General features: G+C 43.1%; 1 protein-coding gene across 3 annotated transcripts in view; it reads left to right on the top strand.

Annotated features, from left to right (window-relative positions):
• The window catches only part of LOC144281356 (uncharacterized), a 687,780-nt gene that overhangs the window by 448,921 nt on the left and 220,669 nt on the right, over positions 1 to 18,190 (top strand). For 2 of the 3 annotated variants that reach the window (XR_013349947.1, XR_013349944.1), the window contains exon 1: positions 3,867 to 4,047. The exons of the other annotated variant lie outside the window; for it this stretch is intronic. The gene's annotated coding sequence lies outside the window, so the exon portion shown is untranslated. Of the gene's footprint in view, positions 1 to 3,866; positions 4,048 to 18,190 lie in introns of those variants that run through there. 3 annotated transcript variants of the gene reach the window in all.

Here is an 18,190-nt window from a genome sequence, read left to right as displayed (position 1 = left end):
TAATTTCCAAACTCGAGCCTGCGTCCAAGTACACCCGACACAGCGGAGCAGGGACTTGGACCACGAGGTGGGTTTTTGCTTAGTTTTAAGGGCTTGTATCGGGGACCTCCAGAAGGGCTGGAGTAATTCCTCAAGTTCTGTTTACATTTTGATATGGGGCCTTCAAAGTCATTGACCTCTGTTCCCATTATAATAGGCCCCTCCATCCCTTGGCGTGGGCTCAGTTCTTATTCTATTGTGGGGGTTTCTAGGACATGAAGCTGTAAACTTTTGTTTTTTTCCTGTAACTGAAGTAATGTAAATTTCATCTCTTCTTCACAGGGGCCTGGGATGGCTGGACGTGTTCGAATGCTGAACTTAAAGCGGAAAGGCCTTCATTTTCTCAGCCTCCTTGCATCCCATCCCATCCTATCTAGCTCCTTTCCCCTTCCCCGGACCTCCTGAGAGAGCAATTGCAAATGACCTCAGTGTGGCAGCGTGTGTTGGACAGGACCAGGGATTTGGGATCAGGAAGACCTGGGTTGCGTGCACCCCGGCTGTGCAGCGGGATTCGATGTTGCAGACTCTTATTCCCTAAGGCTATCTTGACAACTGACTTTTACATAGCAAAGCTGTCCTTTATGTTTAAAAGATGAGGAGTGAGTCAAAGCCTTTTTTCTCTGCCCATCTGATTGCTCAGATTCCAATCTGAGATGTATTTCCTGTTAATAAGGATAATTTACTATCCATAGTACTATGGTTAAAATATTCTGACACAAGTAATTCAGAGGGAATAGGGTTTCTCGTCTCTTTCTTCCCAGCTCAGTCACTCCTCAGGAAATGCATCTTTATGGATTTGGAAAGAATTGAGAGACATTATTACCAATGGTCCTATTATTATGTGAAGGATTCTTCCCTGAGATTCTTCCCCTGTTTCAACTGACACTGAAACACTGAACTCTTTTGAAGACAAAAGTCAAGGAAATAATTGTTATGCATTGCTAATTTTAATTGCACTTGCAATATGGTGTCTATTATACTAAAAGTATTTTTATCTGATTTTTGCTATTTATTATCCATTCCTGCTTTTGAGGTTAGGGAGGCATTATACGTGTTCATAAGTGTTTTTATTTCCTTCTGATCTAAAATTTTTACTTTGTTTCCATCAAAGGAACTCTTTAAGAATAAGGCAACAGTTAATTAAACTATTCTTAAAATGTCTTCACACTTGGAGCCTGATTCATTTAAGTCAATTTTCAAAATAAATCTTATTTATTAGGAAAAAAACAAAGATATATAGGGAAATTGAGAAGATAGTACAGAGCATTCGCATGCACTTGCACTCAATTTCTCCAATTATTGATATATTAGTACAGTACAAATGTTAGCTAATGAATCAATATTAAAATAGTCGCATTAACCAAAGACCATACTTTATTCAGATTTCCTTAGTTTTTGCTAAGTTACCACCCCTCATATGACATTCCATTTGTCCTCCTGTTTTCTTAGGCTCCTCTGGATTGTGACAGTCTTTCAGCCTTTCCTTGTTGTTGCACTGGAACACTTTGAGAAGTAGAGTATTTTGTAAAATTTCCTTCAGTTGGGACATGTCTGTTGTTTATCTCATGATTGAATTGTTTTTGTGGATTTTATGCAGAGATATACTGCCATTTTTATTATATCATATAAAGGATAGATACTATCAACATGATTTATCATTTTTGGTATCGATCTGATCATCTTGCTGAGGTAGTGTTTGTCATCTTTCTCCATAGTTAAGTGATTCTTTTCATTATTATTAATTATTGTTATCATCATCATGTTATTTTGTCTTTCATAATATATTTTGTAGAAGGAAGTTACTATGTGTATTCCACACGTAAGAGTGGGAAGCTATGCTCATCAACATGAGAGTGGAATGTCTGCACAAATTGTTTGAAATTCTTCTACAAGGGAGATTTCTCTTCCTTGTGGGTTTCTTTTTTTTTTGTTTCTTTTTCAAAGATGTTATTTATTTATTTGAGAGAGAGAAGAGAGAAAAAGCATGAGTGAGAGAAGCAGAGGGAGAAGGAGAAGCAGGTACCCTGCTGAAAACGGAGCCTTCCTTGCGACCTGGATCATGATCTGACTTAAGGTAGAAGCTTAACTGACTGAGCCACCCCGGTGCCACTCTTTCTTTCTTTCTTTTTTTTTAAATAATAAATTTATTTTTTATTGGTGTTCAGTTTGCCAAATCAGTATAACACCCAGTGCTCATCCCATCTAGTGACCCCTCAGTGCCCGTCACCCATTCACCCTCAACCCTGCCCTCCTCCCCTCAATCACCACTAGTTCATTTCCAAGAGTTAGGAGTCTTTTGTTCTGCCTCCCTTTCTGATATTTCCCACACATTTCTACTCCCTTCCCTTATATTCCCTTTAAGTATTACCTATATTCCCCAAATGAATGAGGACATACAATGTTTGTCCTTCTCCGATTGTCCTACTTCACTCAGCATAATACCTTCTAGTTCCATCCACCTTGAAGCAAATGGTGGGTATTTGTTGTTTCTAATGGCTGAGTAAGGCCCACCTTTTCTCTCTCTTCATCTTCTGAGTCTCCTATGATATGAATGTTATTGTTTTAATAAGTGGCTGACTTCCCTACGTCTGCCTCTGTGGTCCATAACCTTTCTTGTTTTGAAGGCTTCCAGTTGGGACTGCATCTCAGTTATAGCATTTTAAACGTTGGACTGACTTGATTTTAGCTCTTTTATTTCTACAGTAAGGGATTCTCTAGTTTGCTTCTGTGCTCTTTTTCCAGCCCAGCTGCTATCTTTATAATCATTGTTTTAAACCGTAGTTAGACATAATATATGTGTATTGATGAACTTTCTGGCTGTGAGTACTACCTCATGTTATTTTATGGAGGAGAATTTCTCTATCTCATTATTTTTTCCAGAAAAGAAGAAGGAATAAAAAGAAAAATCAAGAAAAACAATAACAACTGCCCTCCAAAAAAACCCACCAGATTATTTTGGCCTGCTTGTTAAAAGATTCTAAATCCCAAAATATGAAACACAATTAAACTACCATAAAAGTAAAAATAAGAAATATATAAGGTACATACATTAAATTAAAATAAGGCAATTAATAAAAAAGAATCAAAGAAAATAATTAAAAATAGAGCACAAAGTACAAAGGAATCTAGACCCTACTTTCCAGGCAGAGCTGAAGCTTTGCAGCCTCTGTGGTCTGGCAACTTGGTGACAGCGAATGGTCTGTGTGGGGTCTGGGGATGGGCCTTGGCGCTGATTGTCAGGTGCACATCTGCCTGGGAGTTGCACCTGTGGGGGTCAGAGTCGGGGTGGGCGTCAGCGAATCTGGGCTCCAGCGGGAGGCACTGTGCTGCTCCCTGATTCCTGGCCCTGATGGGCGGGATGCAGGTGGGGATGCTGGGTCCTCTGGCTCTGGGGCTGAGCATCCCACCCCCCAGTCTGCTGGGGCCTCCACAGAAGAACCCCGAAGCCCCCGGGTCTCCGCAGCTTCTCTCAGAACCCTGCGTTCACTCTACCTGCACCCGAGCTTCTTTTGGTTTTCTTTTTTTATCTCAGGCTGTTGTGCCCAAGATTGTGAATCTGTGAATCTGAGAAATCACAAATCACCGAGAAGCCAACACCAATGCAAACACATGAGGGTTTATTTACAAGCTCGAGCTTGTGTCCAAGTATACCCAACACAATGGAGCGGAGACTTGGACCCCGTGGTGGGTTTTAGTTTATTTTTAAGAGTTGGTCTCGGGGAACTCCTGAAGGGTGGAGTAATTCCTCAAGTTCTGTTTACATTTTGATATGGGGCCTTCAAGGGCATTGAGATCTGTTCTAATAGGGGCTTCCTGCCCTTGGACTGGGCTCAGTTTTTATTCTATTGTGGGCTTGCTGTGTCCTGACAGTGAGCATTCAGGAAGGAAATGATGGATGTGACTCCCTTCTCAGGTGCATCACAGAGAATAAATAAGGAGACTGAACAAAAAGAGCACAAGACATTGGGGGCTTCGTCCATATCAGAAGGGACTCCTCAGAACCACAGGGTAAGTGAATGGGTAGAATGGATGGTAGGGTCAGGGGAGGTGAGGCAGTTGGTGGTTAGGCTTAGGTTAGATGTTAGGTGTTTGTGATTTACCTTATGGTTACGGATTAGAGGTTAGGGTGAGGGATAAGGGTAAGGGTCAGTGGTTAGGAGTTAGGATGGGGGTTAGGGATTAGGGAATGAGGTTAGGGTTAGTGACAGTATTTAGAGTTAGGGTTAGGGTTATGCTTTAGGGTTTAGGGCAGGAGGTTTGGAGGTGGGTTTAGGGTTATGTTTACAGTTAGGGTTGGGTTTAGGTTTGCAGTTAGGGTGAGGTGTTAGGGTGTGAGTTAGGGTTAGGGGTAAGGGTTAGGGGTTAGGGTAAAATTTAGGGCTAGGTTTAGGGTTAGGGCAAGGGTTAGGTTTAGGATAGGGATTAGGGCTAGGGATAGGATTAGTATTTATTTAGAGTTTAGGGTCAGGTCAGGGTCAGGGTCAGGGTACGGTTTTGGAAAAGGGTAAGAGATAGGTATAGGGAGTGGTTTAGGAGTTAGTTTTAGGGTACAGGTTAGAGTAAAGTTTGGGGTATGAGATAGGATTGGTATTAGAGGGTTAGGGTTAGGGTACAGGTTAAGGTTAGGATAGGATTTGAGTACATTAAGTTAAGGTTAGGGTTAGAGGTTAGGGTTAGATTTAAGGTAGGGGTCAGGGTTAAGGGTTTAGAATAGGTTTAGGGTATAGGGTGAGGGTTGGCATGAAGGTTCCGTGAATGTGTTTTGGTCTTGGGGTTTGTGTTTGGTTTTCGATTAGTGATGGGTCTTGTTTAAGGGTTAGGTTAACATTAAGATTAAGTGTAGGGTTAGACTTATGTCTGTGTATGGTTAGAGTTTGGGTCTTGGAATGTGCCTGCACTGGGACTCCTAGCATCTTGGGCAGTTTAGTTTTATGCACTCTATTTAGGTTTTGGGTTCAAAGATAGCCTGACTCCACCAAGTCAGTGGCCTCCCCAGAGAATCAAAATCCTGGCTTCTGCTGGGGTGAGATAGACATGGCAGGTTTCTCCCGAGCTGAGCTAAGGAGGGGGTTTGTGGCTCTAAAGACTCTTTATTTGGATTTTCAGTTGCCTTTCTGATTTTATCTCTTGTGTGCACATGTTTTCTCTATACTACCAATTATTATTTTAAAGTTTTACTTGAATTCCTGTTTGTAAACACAGTATGATATAGTTTCAGGTTTACCACATAGTGGTTAGACCCCTGGATACAACGCCTGGTACTGGTCACAGGTGCCCTCCACTATCCCCATCCCCTGATTCACCATCCTCCCCACCTTCCCCTGGTATTTATTAGTTTATTCTCTGTGGTTAAGAGTGTGTATCTTGGTTTGCTTCTCTCATGCCTCCTCCGCCCCTTTGCCAGTTTGTTTGGTTTCTCAAAATTCACATGTGAATGCAATTGTATGGTATTTGGTATCTGTCTTTCTCTGACTGAGTTCATTTAGCATAAATCCTTTCCACTCCTTCCACGTCACTGTAAATGGATTCATTTCATCCCTTCTGATGACCGAGTGATGTTGCGTGTGTATATTTACCACATCTTTCTGCCCATTCATCAGTCGATGGACATCTGGGCTGTATCCATAGTCTGGCTGTTGTTGATAACGCTGCTACAAACAGTGGGCTGCGTGTCCTTCCTCGAATCTACTAAAGTACTTCTCTATCCTCGGGATAAATACCTACCTGTGAAATTTTGGAATCGTAGGGTAGCTCTATTTTTAACTTCTTTTTTAAAATTTTTTTTATGATAGTCACAGAGAGAGAGGCAGAGACACAGGCAGAGGGAGAAGCAGGCTCCATGCCCTGGAGCCCAAAGTGGGATTCAATCCCGGGTCTCCAGGTTCGCACCCTGGGCCAAAGACAGGTACCAAACCACTGCACCACCCAGGGATCCAATTTTTTTAACTTCTCTAGGACCCTCCACACTGTTTTCCACAGTGGCTAAATGTGTTCGCTTGCCCACCAGGAATGTAAGGAGGCTACCCTTTCTCCACACCTCACCAACACCTGTTGTTTCTTGTGTTGTTAATTTTAGCCATTATGACAGCTCTCAGGTGACATGTCATTGTGGTTTTGGTTTGCATTTCCCTGATGATGGGTGATGCTTTGTGTCTTTCTGTGAGTCTGGTGGCCATCTGGCTGTCTTGTCAGAGACAAAGTCCATTCATTTTTCTGCCCATCTCTAGTTGCATAATTTGTTTTTAGGATCTTGAGATTTATATTTCCTTTATGTGTTTTGCATACTAACTCTTTATTGGATGTGTTGTTTACCAATATCTCCTTTCATTTTGTATGTTGCCTTTTAGCTTTGGTTGTTTCCTTCACTTTGCAGAAGCTTTTCATTTTGATGAAGTCCCAGTAGCATTTTTGCTTTTGTTCCCTCACCTCAGTGGCATATCTAGAAAGAAAAATCAGTGGCCAATGTCAAAGACGTTGCTGCCTATCTTTTCTTCTTTGATTGGTTTCAGGTCTCACATTTAGGTCTTTCATCCATTTTGAATTTATTTTTTATATATATGGTGTAAGAAAGTGGTCCAGTTTCATTCTTCTGCATGTGGCTGCCTGGTTTTCCCAACACCATTTATTCTTATCCTGGGGTCAGGGTTAGGGTTTGTTGAAGAGACTGTCTTTCTGCCATTGGATATTCCTTCCTGCCTTGTTATCCTTTATGGGTCATAGATACAGGTTTGTATCTTGTTTTGGCTTTCCATTCTGTTCTATTGATCTAAGCGTCTCCTGTTGGGAGAACCCTGATTGCTGATTCAATTTCTTTGCTGGTTATCTGTCTGTTCAAATTTCTTATTTCTTCATTTTTCATTTTTGCTATGTTATATATTTCTAGGAATTGATCTATTTCTTCCAGGTTCTAGGTTGCTGGCATATAATTTTTCATCATATTCTCTTATAATCGTTTGTATTTCTCTAGTGTTGTTTTTTATTTCTCTTTTCTCATCTGATTTTATTTGGGTCCTTTCTCAACTTTTTATCTTTTTTCTTTTTTAAATATTTTATTTATGTATTCATGAGAGACACAAAGATACAAAGGTATAGGCAGAGGGAAAATGAGGCTCCATGCGGGGAGCCTGATGTGGGACTTGAACCCCTACGACCCCGGGATCATGACCTGAGCCAAACACATGCTCAACCACTGAGGCACCCAGGTGCCTTGCTGATTCAATTCCTTTGCTAGTAATGGGTCTGTTCACATTTTCTATTTCTTCCTATTTCAGTTTTGCTCATTTGCACATTTCTAGGGATTTGTCCATTTCTTCCAGGTCTCCCAGTTTGTTAGCGTATAATCTTTCATAGTATCCCCTTATAATTGTCTTATTTTTCTGATGTTGATTGTGATCTCTCTTCTCTCATTTGTGATTTTATTTATTTAGGTCTTTTCTCTTTTCTCGTCATAAGGCTGGCTAGGGCTTGATCCATTTTATTACTTATTTTAAAGAACTAGCTCTTAGTTCTGTTATTCCATTCTACTGTTTTGTTGTTTCTGTATTGTTTATTTCTGCTCTGATCTTAATTTTTTTCCCTTCTTTTGTAGGCTTTAGTCTTTGTTTACTATTCCTTTTTCAGCTCCTTCAGGTGTAGGGTTAGGTTGTGTATTGGAGACTTCTTGTTTCTTGAGGTAGGCCTGTATTGCTATGTACTTCCCTCTTAGGACTGCCTTTGCTACATCCCAGAGGTTTGGAGAAACATGTTTTCATTTTCATTTGTTTTAAATTTCCTCTTTAATTTTCTGGTTGCTCCATTCATTCTCTAGTAGGATGATCATAAACGCCACGTATTTTTGGTCTGTCCAATTTTTTTCTTAGTGTCGACTTCCAGTTTCATAGCGCCTTGGTCTGAAAATGAACAGGGTGTGAAATCAACATTCTTGTACCTGTTGTACCTGTTGAGGGCTGATTTGTGGGCCCTGATATGATCTGTTCTGGAGAATGTCCCATATGCAATTGAACAGAATGTTTATTCTCCTTTTGGAACTAATATGCTAACTATATCTGTTGAGTCCCTGTTGCCCAGTGTGTCAAGGCTATTGTTCCCTTGTTGATTTTCTGCATAGACGATCGGTCCATTGCCATAAGTGGGTGTTGGAATCCTCTGTCAGTGTTTATTATCAGTGATTTCCTGTACGTTGGTTGTTAATCAGTTTCTATATTTAGGTACTCATGTTGGCAGCATAAATAGTTAGTTGTTTGATCTTGATAGTCTTTTTAATTATGAAATAATGTTCTTCTTCATCTCTTCTTACAATATTTGTTGTTTCTTTTTGAGATTTAAATATATTATTTATTTATTTTTGAGAGATACACAGAGAAGCAGAGGCAGAAACATAGGCAGAGGGAGAGGCAGGCTCCCCAAAGGGAGGGTGATGTGGGACTCGATCCTGGGATCCCAGGATCACACCCTAGCCTGAAGGCAGATGCTCAACCACTGAGCCACCAGGTGTCCCCCAGGGTTTGGTTTCAAATCTCGTTTGTCTGATATAAGTATGCGTCCTCCAGCTTTCTTTTGATATCCATTAGCGTGGTAGATGATTTTCCCTCCCCTGACTATCAAACTGCTGGTGTCTATAGGTCTAAGGTGAGCATCTTGTAGGCAGCATACAGATGGATCTTGTTTTTTTAATAATGATTTTATTTATCAGAGAGAGAGAGAGAGAGAGGCCGAAAATTAGGGAGAGAGAGAAGCAGACTCCCCACCAGGAGCCCAATATGGGACATGATCCCAGACTCCAGGATCACAGCCTGAGTCAAAGGCAGATGCTCAACCCCTTGAACGACCCAGGTATTCCAGATCCTGTGTTTTAAGCCACTCTGATACCCTATATCTTTTGATTGGAAAATTTAGTCTATCAGCATTAAGAGTGATTATTCACAGATATGAACTTTGTTCCTTTGTGTTACCAGAAGAGTTGGTGTTTCTGGTGATGTTCTCTGGTCCTTTCTAGTCTTTATTGCTTTTGGTCTCTTTTTTTCCCCCACTAGAAGAGTCCCTCTTAATCCCTTACTGGACTGGTTAAGTGGTCATGAAATCCTTGATATGTTGACTGTCGAGAAAATCTTTCTCTCTCCTTCTCTCCTGAATGACACCCTTGCTGAAGCAAGAATTCATACAAATTGGACTCCAATAAAAAGGAATTTAAAAACATAAAATAAATTTTTGGTCTTATGATTGAGGAAAATGGCATTTAGGAGGAAAACCAGAAGCTAAGAGAGAGGAGGACAGATTTCACCATCCGTAGCCATCACAGGGACATGGTGTCCTTTCCATGAAGGGGCCTCCCCTCCGTAGGATTCTTCCTGCACCTCTGTGCTCCTTGTTGGAAACCAGCAAGCAAATCTCTGTATCACTAGCACCTCTGCAGTCATGGTTTATTGCATCTTCCATGTATCCTACTGGTGACAACAGCGTCGTGTATGTAACCATCTGGCTCCTGTTAGACAACATTGGGGGTGATTCCGACTTCTGTTGGTTTTGGGGTGTGTGTGTGTCTATCACATGTAGCTATCACGTGCAGGTATCTGATCCTCTGGCTGGGTCACCTAAATGCCGAAATGGTTGGCACAACATCATTTCTGGTGCTGGCGCTGGGCAGATAGCTGGGCTCTCCTTGCCGACTCGGGGCTCGCTCCTGCAGTGACTTCCCCCTGGAGGGTCAGCTGAGCTGGAAGGTCCAACTCGGCCAAATTCCCATGTCCTCAGGGAGTCCCGCTGAGCACCTGCTGTTTCTCTTCTCCCAGATGCCTCTCCAGCAGGGAGCCAGACCTCAGCGCCGCCCTGGGGGGAGATCCTGAGGAGCTGGCTGCCCATGGCGGGGAGCCCTGTTGCTGCCTGTGTATGGGAGTCGAGTTGGGGTCTGGGCTGGGGTTCTCGGTCCCCTGTGCTGCCTGGCCTTCTGGCGAGCCCCATGCTCACCCAGCCCTTACTCACTAGGGTGAGGAGGGTGCCCTCTACACACTGGTGTGAGAGATCCAGCACCACAAGCTGTGCACAGTGAGTCCACCTGGTGAGGGTGGCCCAGGTTCGTGAGCTGCAAGTGTGGGACCCAGGAAAGTTAACAAAAATCCCCTACCCCTGGACAAGCAGAGCAGGACTGATTCCATTTTGTGCTACACCCACCTCCTCCCCTATGACCCCCACATGAGCTGCTTATTGCTTAAGGCGTTGCCCCACCCTAGTCAGGCCGCTAGGTACACCCTAATCGGAAATCGGCTCATAACAATGTAACCCTGCTTTGTGCCCCCCAAAATTGTGCGACGATTCTGACCAAAGTAATAGGCCAGCTCAAGTGGATACTATTTGGTAAGGTGTAATTCAATTGGCCACCTGCGTGTGGACCATCATGACTGTGCAACTTTCTGCATATCCCATGGGCCACTGGCCCCTATAAAGCTGTTATGCCTCTTAATCTCGGGATCCACGTCCCTGCTCCGCTGTGTTTGGTGAAATTATACCCAAGCTCCAGCTTGTAAAGAAACCCTCGGGAGTTTCCATCGGTGTGGGCTCCTTGGTGGTTTCCCTGATTTACAATCTTGGGCACTACACCAGGGCCTGGTGTCCTGACATCCCTTCCAGGGCCACGCTGACCGCCCCACAGGCCCTTTGTGCCCCAGGCACACAGGCACGGGGATGCGAGGACGGGAGGAAGTGCCCCGGAACTCGGCCATCCTTGGCCCCCAGGACAGAGGGAGCACAGACCTCCCAGGTCGCTGTGCACAGACCCTGGTGACCTGAAGCTCCCTGGCTGCCACTCTGTCCCAGCCCCACCTGTCCTGGGGGACACAGCCTGAGTCTAAGTAAAGTCTGTGGGGTCCTGACCCTGACGTCTGGCTGCCCCTGGAAGGCACGTGGGGACGTCAGCTCTGTGTACCTGGTGGCGCCCCTGCAGGGGCTCTTTGGGGCCTGGATTGTGCCCCCTCCTCCTCTCTGGGAGTCTCTTCACGCCCCATGCACAGAGTTCTGGGATACACAGAAACGGGCTGGCTGTGCATTTTTTCACAACACTTTATTGACTTTTTACAGCAAAGGGGCTCAGAGCCTAATGCGCGCCTTCCCCTGGGGAGGGAGACCTTTCTGTCCTTTAGGGGAGGGCAATAATCACACGGTGTGGAGAGGCGGGTGCTAGAGTCCACATTGTGGGAACATGTGTGGACTCCGGGTGGGGGCGTTTGTCCTGAGATTTCAGCCTGAGTGACTGTTCTGAGGACAGCAGAGATGACCTGGACCTGCAGCTCATGGGCTCCTGTACTGGGGCCCCGCAGGGCAGCTGGACACCTGCCTTGGGCCCTCTGGGGCCCCAATACCTGGAAGAGCCTGCCTCCTGGTGTGGGGTTGGGTGGGGCCAACCGGCCTATCCATCCTTTCCCTACCCTGGGGTGTCCCGGGGTCCCCCAGTCTGCCCTAGGTTAGCGACCTGGATCTGTGGGGCACGCCCAGGGCCCAGGAGTCCACATCCACCTGTGAGAGGGCTCGCTCAGCCTGGGGCCAGAATCCAGGGCTGACCAGGACCATGGGGGCCTGGATCCCATTAGTCTTTGTGTTGGGCCTGGGAGGGGCTCAATTCAACCTAGTCCTCACAGAGCACAGAGCCAGGTCAGCCCAGGTCCCTCTGGGTTAGGGGCTGGTGTCCTGTGCAGGGTGTGCCGCCCTCCAGGACAGACAGTGGGTGGAGGCAGGGCCCAATGTATCCTCTGCACCACTCACCTACACCCAGCCTTTCAGGGATCTCTGCCTTCCCTCCTCCCTGCAACCTCTGGGTTCTCTATGGGACAATCAGGCTTCTGATGGGAGCAGGGTATCCAGAAAACGCCACGGAGGCTGAGCATGTCCCACAGGGGGCAGCTGCCCTGGGTCCTTGCTGGGGGCCGATGGTGTGGGGGTGGATGTTGTGGGGTAGGGATATGATGTTGGTGGTATATTAGGAAGGTACAAATATTAGCCTTGAATCAATATTAAAATATTCGCATTAACCAAAGACCATACTTTATTCAGATTTCCTTAGTTTTTGCTAAGTTACCATCCCTCATATCCCATTCCATTTGTCCTCATGTTTTCTTAGGCTCCTCTGGATTGTGACAGTCTTTCTGCCTTTCCTTATTGTTGTTGAACTGGAACACTTTGTGAAGTAGAGTATTTTGTAAAATTTACCTCAGTTAGGAAATGTCTGTTATCTCATGATTAAACTCTTTTTGTGGATTATATAAAGAGATATAGTGCCATTTTAATTATATCATATAAAGGATAGATATTATCAACATGATTTATCAGTCTTGGTATCAATCTGATCATCTTGCTGAGGTAGTGTTTGTCAGCTTTCTCCGTAGTAAAGTGATTATTATTATTATTATTATTATTATTATTATTATTATATTATCATTTTTATATACACATTTTCATATTCTATTTTGTAGAAGGAAGTTACTATGTGTATTCCATACAGATGAGTGGGAAGCTATGCTAATCAACTTGAGGGTGGAATGTCTGTACAACTTCTTTGAAATTCTTCTACATGGGAGATTTCTCTTCCTTCTGGGTTTGTTTTTTTGTTTCTTTTTAAAGATGTCATTTATTTATTTGAAAGAGAGAGGTGAGAAAAACCAATAGCGAGAGGGGCAGATGTAGAGGGAGAAGCAGGTTCCCTGCAAACAGGGAGCCTGCCTTGGGAATTGGATCATGATCTGAGCCTAAGACAATAGCTTATGTGACTGAGCCACCCAGATGCCACTTTTTCTTTCTTTTTCTTTTTTTAGTAATAAATTTACTTTTATTGGTATTCAATTTGCCCACATACAGAATAACACCCAGTGCTCAGCCCGTCAGTACACGTCACACATTCACCCCCACCCCCACCCTCCTCCCCTTCCATCACCCCTAGTTCATTTCCCAGAGTTAGGAGTCTTTATGTTCTGTCTCCCTTTCTGATATTTCCCACACATTTCTTCTCACTTCCCTTATATTCCCTTCACTATCATCTATATTCCCCAAATGAATGAGAACATACAATGTTTGTCCTTCTCCGATTGACTTACTTCACTCAGCATAATACATTCCAGTTCCATCCACGTTGAAGCAAATGGTGGGTATTTGTTGTTTCTAATGTCTGAGAAAGGCCCACCTTTTCTCTCTCTTCATCTTCTGAGTCTCCTATGGTATGAATGTTATTGTTAATAAGTGGATGACTTCCCTACGTCTGTCTCTGTGGTCCATAACCATTCTTGTTTTGAAGGCTTCCACTTGGGACTGCATCTCAGTTATACCATTTTTAACATTGGCCTGACTAGATTTTAGTTCTTTTATTTCTACAGTAAAGGTTTCTCTAGTTTTCTTCTGTGCTCTTTTTCTAGCCCAGCTGTTGTCTTTATAATCATTGTTTTAAACTGTATTTAGACATCATATATGTGTATTGATGAACTTCCTGGCTGTGAGTAGACCTCATGTTATTTTATGGAGGTGATTTTCTCCATCTCATTATTTGTTCCAGAAAAGAAAGAAGGAAGAAAAAGAAAAAACAAGAAAAAATAACAACTGCCCTCCCCCCCAAAAAACAAAACAAAACAAAATAAAACCCAGATTATTTTGGCCTGCTTGTTAAAAGATTCTAAATCCCAAAATAGAAACAATTAAAGTGATCCCTGGGTGACACAGCGGTTTAGTGCCTGCCTTTGGCCCAGGGCACAATCCTGTAGACTCTGGATCAAATCCCACGTCGGGGTCCCAGTGCATGGAGCCTGCTTCTCCCTCTGCCTGTGTCTCTGCCTCTCTCTCTCTCTCTCTCTCTCTTTCTCTCTGTTTGTGACTATCATAAATAAATTGAAAAAAATTAAAAAAAGAATCACAATTAAAGTACTATGAAAGCAAAAATAAGAAATATATAAGGTACATACATAGAAATTAAAATAAGGCAATTAATAAAAAAGAATCAAAGAAAATAAATGAAAAAAGAGCACAAAGTTCAAAGGAATCTAGACCCTACTTTCCAGGCAGAGCTTTAGCTCTGCAGCCACTGTGGTCCAACAACTTGGTGGCAACGAATGCTCTGTGTGGAGTCTGGGGATGGGCCATGGCGCTGATTGTCAGGTGCACATCTGCCTGGGAGATGCACCTGCGCGGGTCAGAGGCGGGGTGGGGGTCAGCGCCTCTGGGCTCAGTGGGCTGTGCTGCCCTGTTCCTGAGACCTGGCCCTGATAGGCGGATGCGGGTGGGGTCTCTGGGTCCTCTGGCTCTTGGGCAGTTTAGTTTTCTGCACTCTATTTAGGTTTTGGTTTCAAAGATAGCCTGATTCCACCAAGTCAGTGGCCTCCCCAGAGAATCAAAATCCAGTCTTCTCTGGGGTGAGAATAGGCATGGCAGGATTCTCGTGAGCTGAGCGAAGGAGGGGATTTGTGGCTCTAAAGACTCTTTGTTTGGATTTTCAGTTGCCTTTCTGATTTTATCTCTTGTGTGCACATGTTTTCTCTATACTACCAATTATTATTTTAAAGTTTTACTTGAATTCCTCTTTGTAAACACAGTATGATATAGTTTCAGGTTTACCACATAGTGATTCAACCCTTGAATACAACACCTGGTACTGGTCAGAGGTGCCCTCCACTATCCCCATCCCCTGATTTCACACCCCCCACCTTCCTCTGGTATTTATTAGTTTATTCTCTGTGGTTAAGAGTGTGTTTCTTGGTTGCATGTCTCATCTCACCCTTTGCCCCTTTGCCAGTTTGTTTGGTTTCTTAAAATTCACATGTGAATGCAATTGTATGGTATTTGGAATCTGTATTCTCTGACTGACTGAGTTCATTTAGCATAAGTCCCTTCCACTTCTCCCACGTCATTGTAAATGGCTTCATTTCATCCCTTCTGATGACCCAGTGATGTCGCAGTGTGTATATTTACCACATCGTCTCTGCCCATTCATCTGTTGATGGACATCTCGGCTCTATACACAGTTTCACTGTTGTTGATAACGCTGCAACCAACACTGGGCTGCATGTTCCTCTTAAAATCTACTAAACTACTTTTGTATCCTTGGGGTAAATACCTAGCTGTGCAATTTTGGAATCGTAGGGTAGCTCTATTTTTAACATCTTTTTTAAATTTTTTCTTATGATAGTCACAGAGACAAAGGCAGAGACACAGGGAGAGAAAGAAGCAGGCTACATGCACTGGGAGCCCGACGTGGGATTCGATCCCGGGTCTCAGGGATCACGCCCTGGTCCAAAGGCAGGCACCAAACCACTGCGCCACCCAGGGATCCCCTATTTTTAATTTCTCGAGGACCCTCCAGACTGTTTTCCACAGTGGCTTCACCTTTATTTATGTATTCATGAGAGACACAGAGAAGCAGAGTTATAGGCAGAGGGAAAATGAGGCTTCATGCAGGGAGTCTGATGTAGGACGTGATCCCCCAGGACCCCGGGAACATGGCCTGAGCCAAGGCAGATGCTCAACCACTGAGGCACCCAGGTGCCTTACTGATTCAATTTCTTTGTTAGTTATGGGTCTGTTCATATTTTCTATTTCTTCCTATTTCAGTTTTGCTCGTTTGCACATTTCTAGGGTTTTGTCCATTTCTTCCAGGTCTCCCAGTTTGTTAGTGTATAATCTTTCATAGTATTCACTTATAATCATCTTATTTTTCTGGTGTTGATTGTGATCTCTCTTCTCTCATTTGTGATTTTATTTATTTAGGTTTTCTCTTTTCTCATTGATAAGGCTGGCTAGGGCTTGATCCATTTTATTAATTAATTTTTGAAGAACCAGCTCTTAGTTTCGTTATTCCATTCTACTGTTTTGTTTTTTCTGCATTGTTTATTTCTTCTCTCATCTTTATTTTTTCCCTTCGGTAGGATTTAGGCTTTGTTTCCTATTCCTTTACCAGCTCCTTTAGGTGTAGGGTTAGGTTGTGTATTGGAGACTTCTTGTTTCTTTAGGCCTGTATTGCTATGTACTTCCCTCTTAGGACTGCCTTTGCTACATCCCAGAGGTTTGGAGAAACATGTTTTCATTTTCATTTGTTTTAGATTTCCTTGTTAATTTCCTGGTTGCTCCATTCATTCTCTAGTAGGATGTTCATAATCTCCATGTATTATTGGTCTGTCCAATTTTTTTTCTTACTGTCGACTTCGAGTTTCATAGCGTTGTGGTCCGAAAATGTACAAGGGGTGATATCAACCTTCTTGTACCTGTTGAGGGCCCATGATATGATCTTTTCTGGAGAATGTCCCATGTGAACTTGAAAGGAATGTGTATTCTGCTTTAGGAAGAAATGTTCAGACTATATCTGTTGAGTCCCTGTCATCCAGTGTGTCAAGGCTATTGTTCCCCTGTTGATTTTCTGCATAGACGATCAGTCCATTGCCATAAGTGGGTGTTAAAATCCCCTGTCATTGTATTATTATCAGTGATTTCCTGTATGTTTGTTGTTAATTGGTTTCTATATTTAGGTACTCCTATGTTGGCAGCATAAATGTTTAGCTGTTTGAACTTTTTTTTTTAGTAAATTTATTTTTTATTGGTGTTCAATTGACCAACAAACAGAATAACACCCATGCTCATCCCGGCAAGTGCCCCCCTCAGTGCCCGTCACCAATTCACCCGCACCCCCTGTCCTCCTCCCCTCCCAGCATCCCTAGTTACTTTCTCAGAGTTAGAAGTCTTTATGTTCTGTCTCCATTTCTCATATTTCCCACACATTTCTTCTCCATTCCCTTATATTCCTTTTCACTATTATTTATATTAACGCATTGAATGACAACATACATTTGTCCTTCTCAGATTGACTTACTTCACTCAGCATAATACCCTCCAGTTCCATCCACGTTGAAGCAAATGGTGGGTATTTGTCGTTTCTAATGGCTGAGGAATATTCCATTGTATACATAAACCACATCTTCTTTATTCATTCATCTTTCAATGGACACCATGGCTCCATCTACAGTGTCGCTATTGTGGACATTCGTGGTAAAAACATCGGGGTGCAGGTGTCCCGGCGTTTCATTGTATCTGAATATTTTGGGTAAATAGGGAAGAGTGCAATTTCTGGGTCATAGGGCAGGTCTATTTTTAACTCTTTGAGGAACCTCCACACAGTTTTCCGGAGTGGCTGCACCAGTTCACATTCCCACCAACAGTGTAAGAGGGTTCCCTTTTCTCCGCATCCTCTCCAACATTTGTGGTTTCCGGCCTTGTTAATTTTCCCCATTCTCACTGGTGTGAGGTGGTATCTCATTGTAGTTTTGATTTGTATTTCCCTGAGGCAAGTGATGCAGAGCATTTTCTCATGTGCATGTTGGCCATGTCAGTGTCTCCCTCTGTGAGATTTCTCTTCATGTCTTTTGCCCATTTCATGATTGGATTCTTTGTCTCTTTAGTGTTGATTTTAAGAAGTTCTTTATAGGTCTTTGAAACTAGCCCTTTATCTGATACATCATTTGCAAATATCTTCTCCCATTCTGTAGGTTGTCTTTTAGTTTTGTTGACTGTATCCTTTGCTGTGCAAAAGCTTCTTATCTGGATGAAATCACAACAGTTCATTTTTGCTTTTGTTTCTTTTGCCTTCATGGATGTATCTTGCAAGAAGTTACTGTGGCCAAGTTCAAAAAGGGTGTTGCCTGTGTTCTCCTCTAGGATTTTGATGGACTCTTGTCTCACATTTAGATCTTTCATCCATTTTCAGATTATCTTTGTGTATGGTGAAAGAGAGTGGTCTAGTTTCATTCTTCTGCATGTGGATGTCCATTTTCCCAGCCCAATTTATTGAAGAGACTGTCTTTCTTCCAATGGATAGTCTTTCCTCCTTTATCGAATATTAGTTGACCATAAAGTTCAAGGTCCACTTCTGGGTTCTCTATTCTGTTCCATTGATCTATTTGTCTGTTTTTGTGCCAGTACCACACTGTCTTGATGACCACAGCTTTGTAGTACACCCTGAAATCTGGCATTCTGATGTCCCCATATAAGGTTGTCTTTTTTAAATTCCCCTGGCTATTCGGGGTCTTTTCTGATTCCACACAAATATTAAAATAGTTTGTTCTAACTCTCTGAAGAAAGTCCATGGTATTTTGATAGGGTTTGCATTAAACGTGTTCATTGCCTGGGTACCATTGACATT

Source organism: Canis aureus, chromosome 12, assembly GCF_053574225.1.
Source record: "Canis aureus isolate CA01 chromosome 12, VMU_Caureus_v.1.0, whole genome shotgun sequence".
NCBI lineage: Eukaryota > Metazoa > Chordata > Mammalia > Carnivora > Canidae > Canis > Canis aureus.
This window is presented reverse-complemented; position numbering and strand designations above follow the sequence as displayed.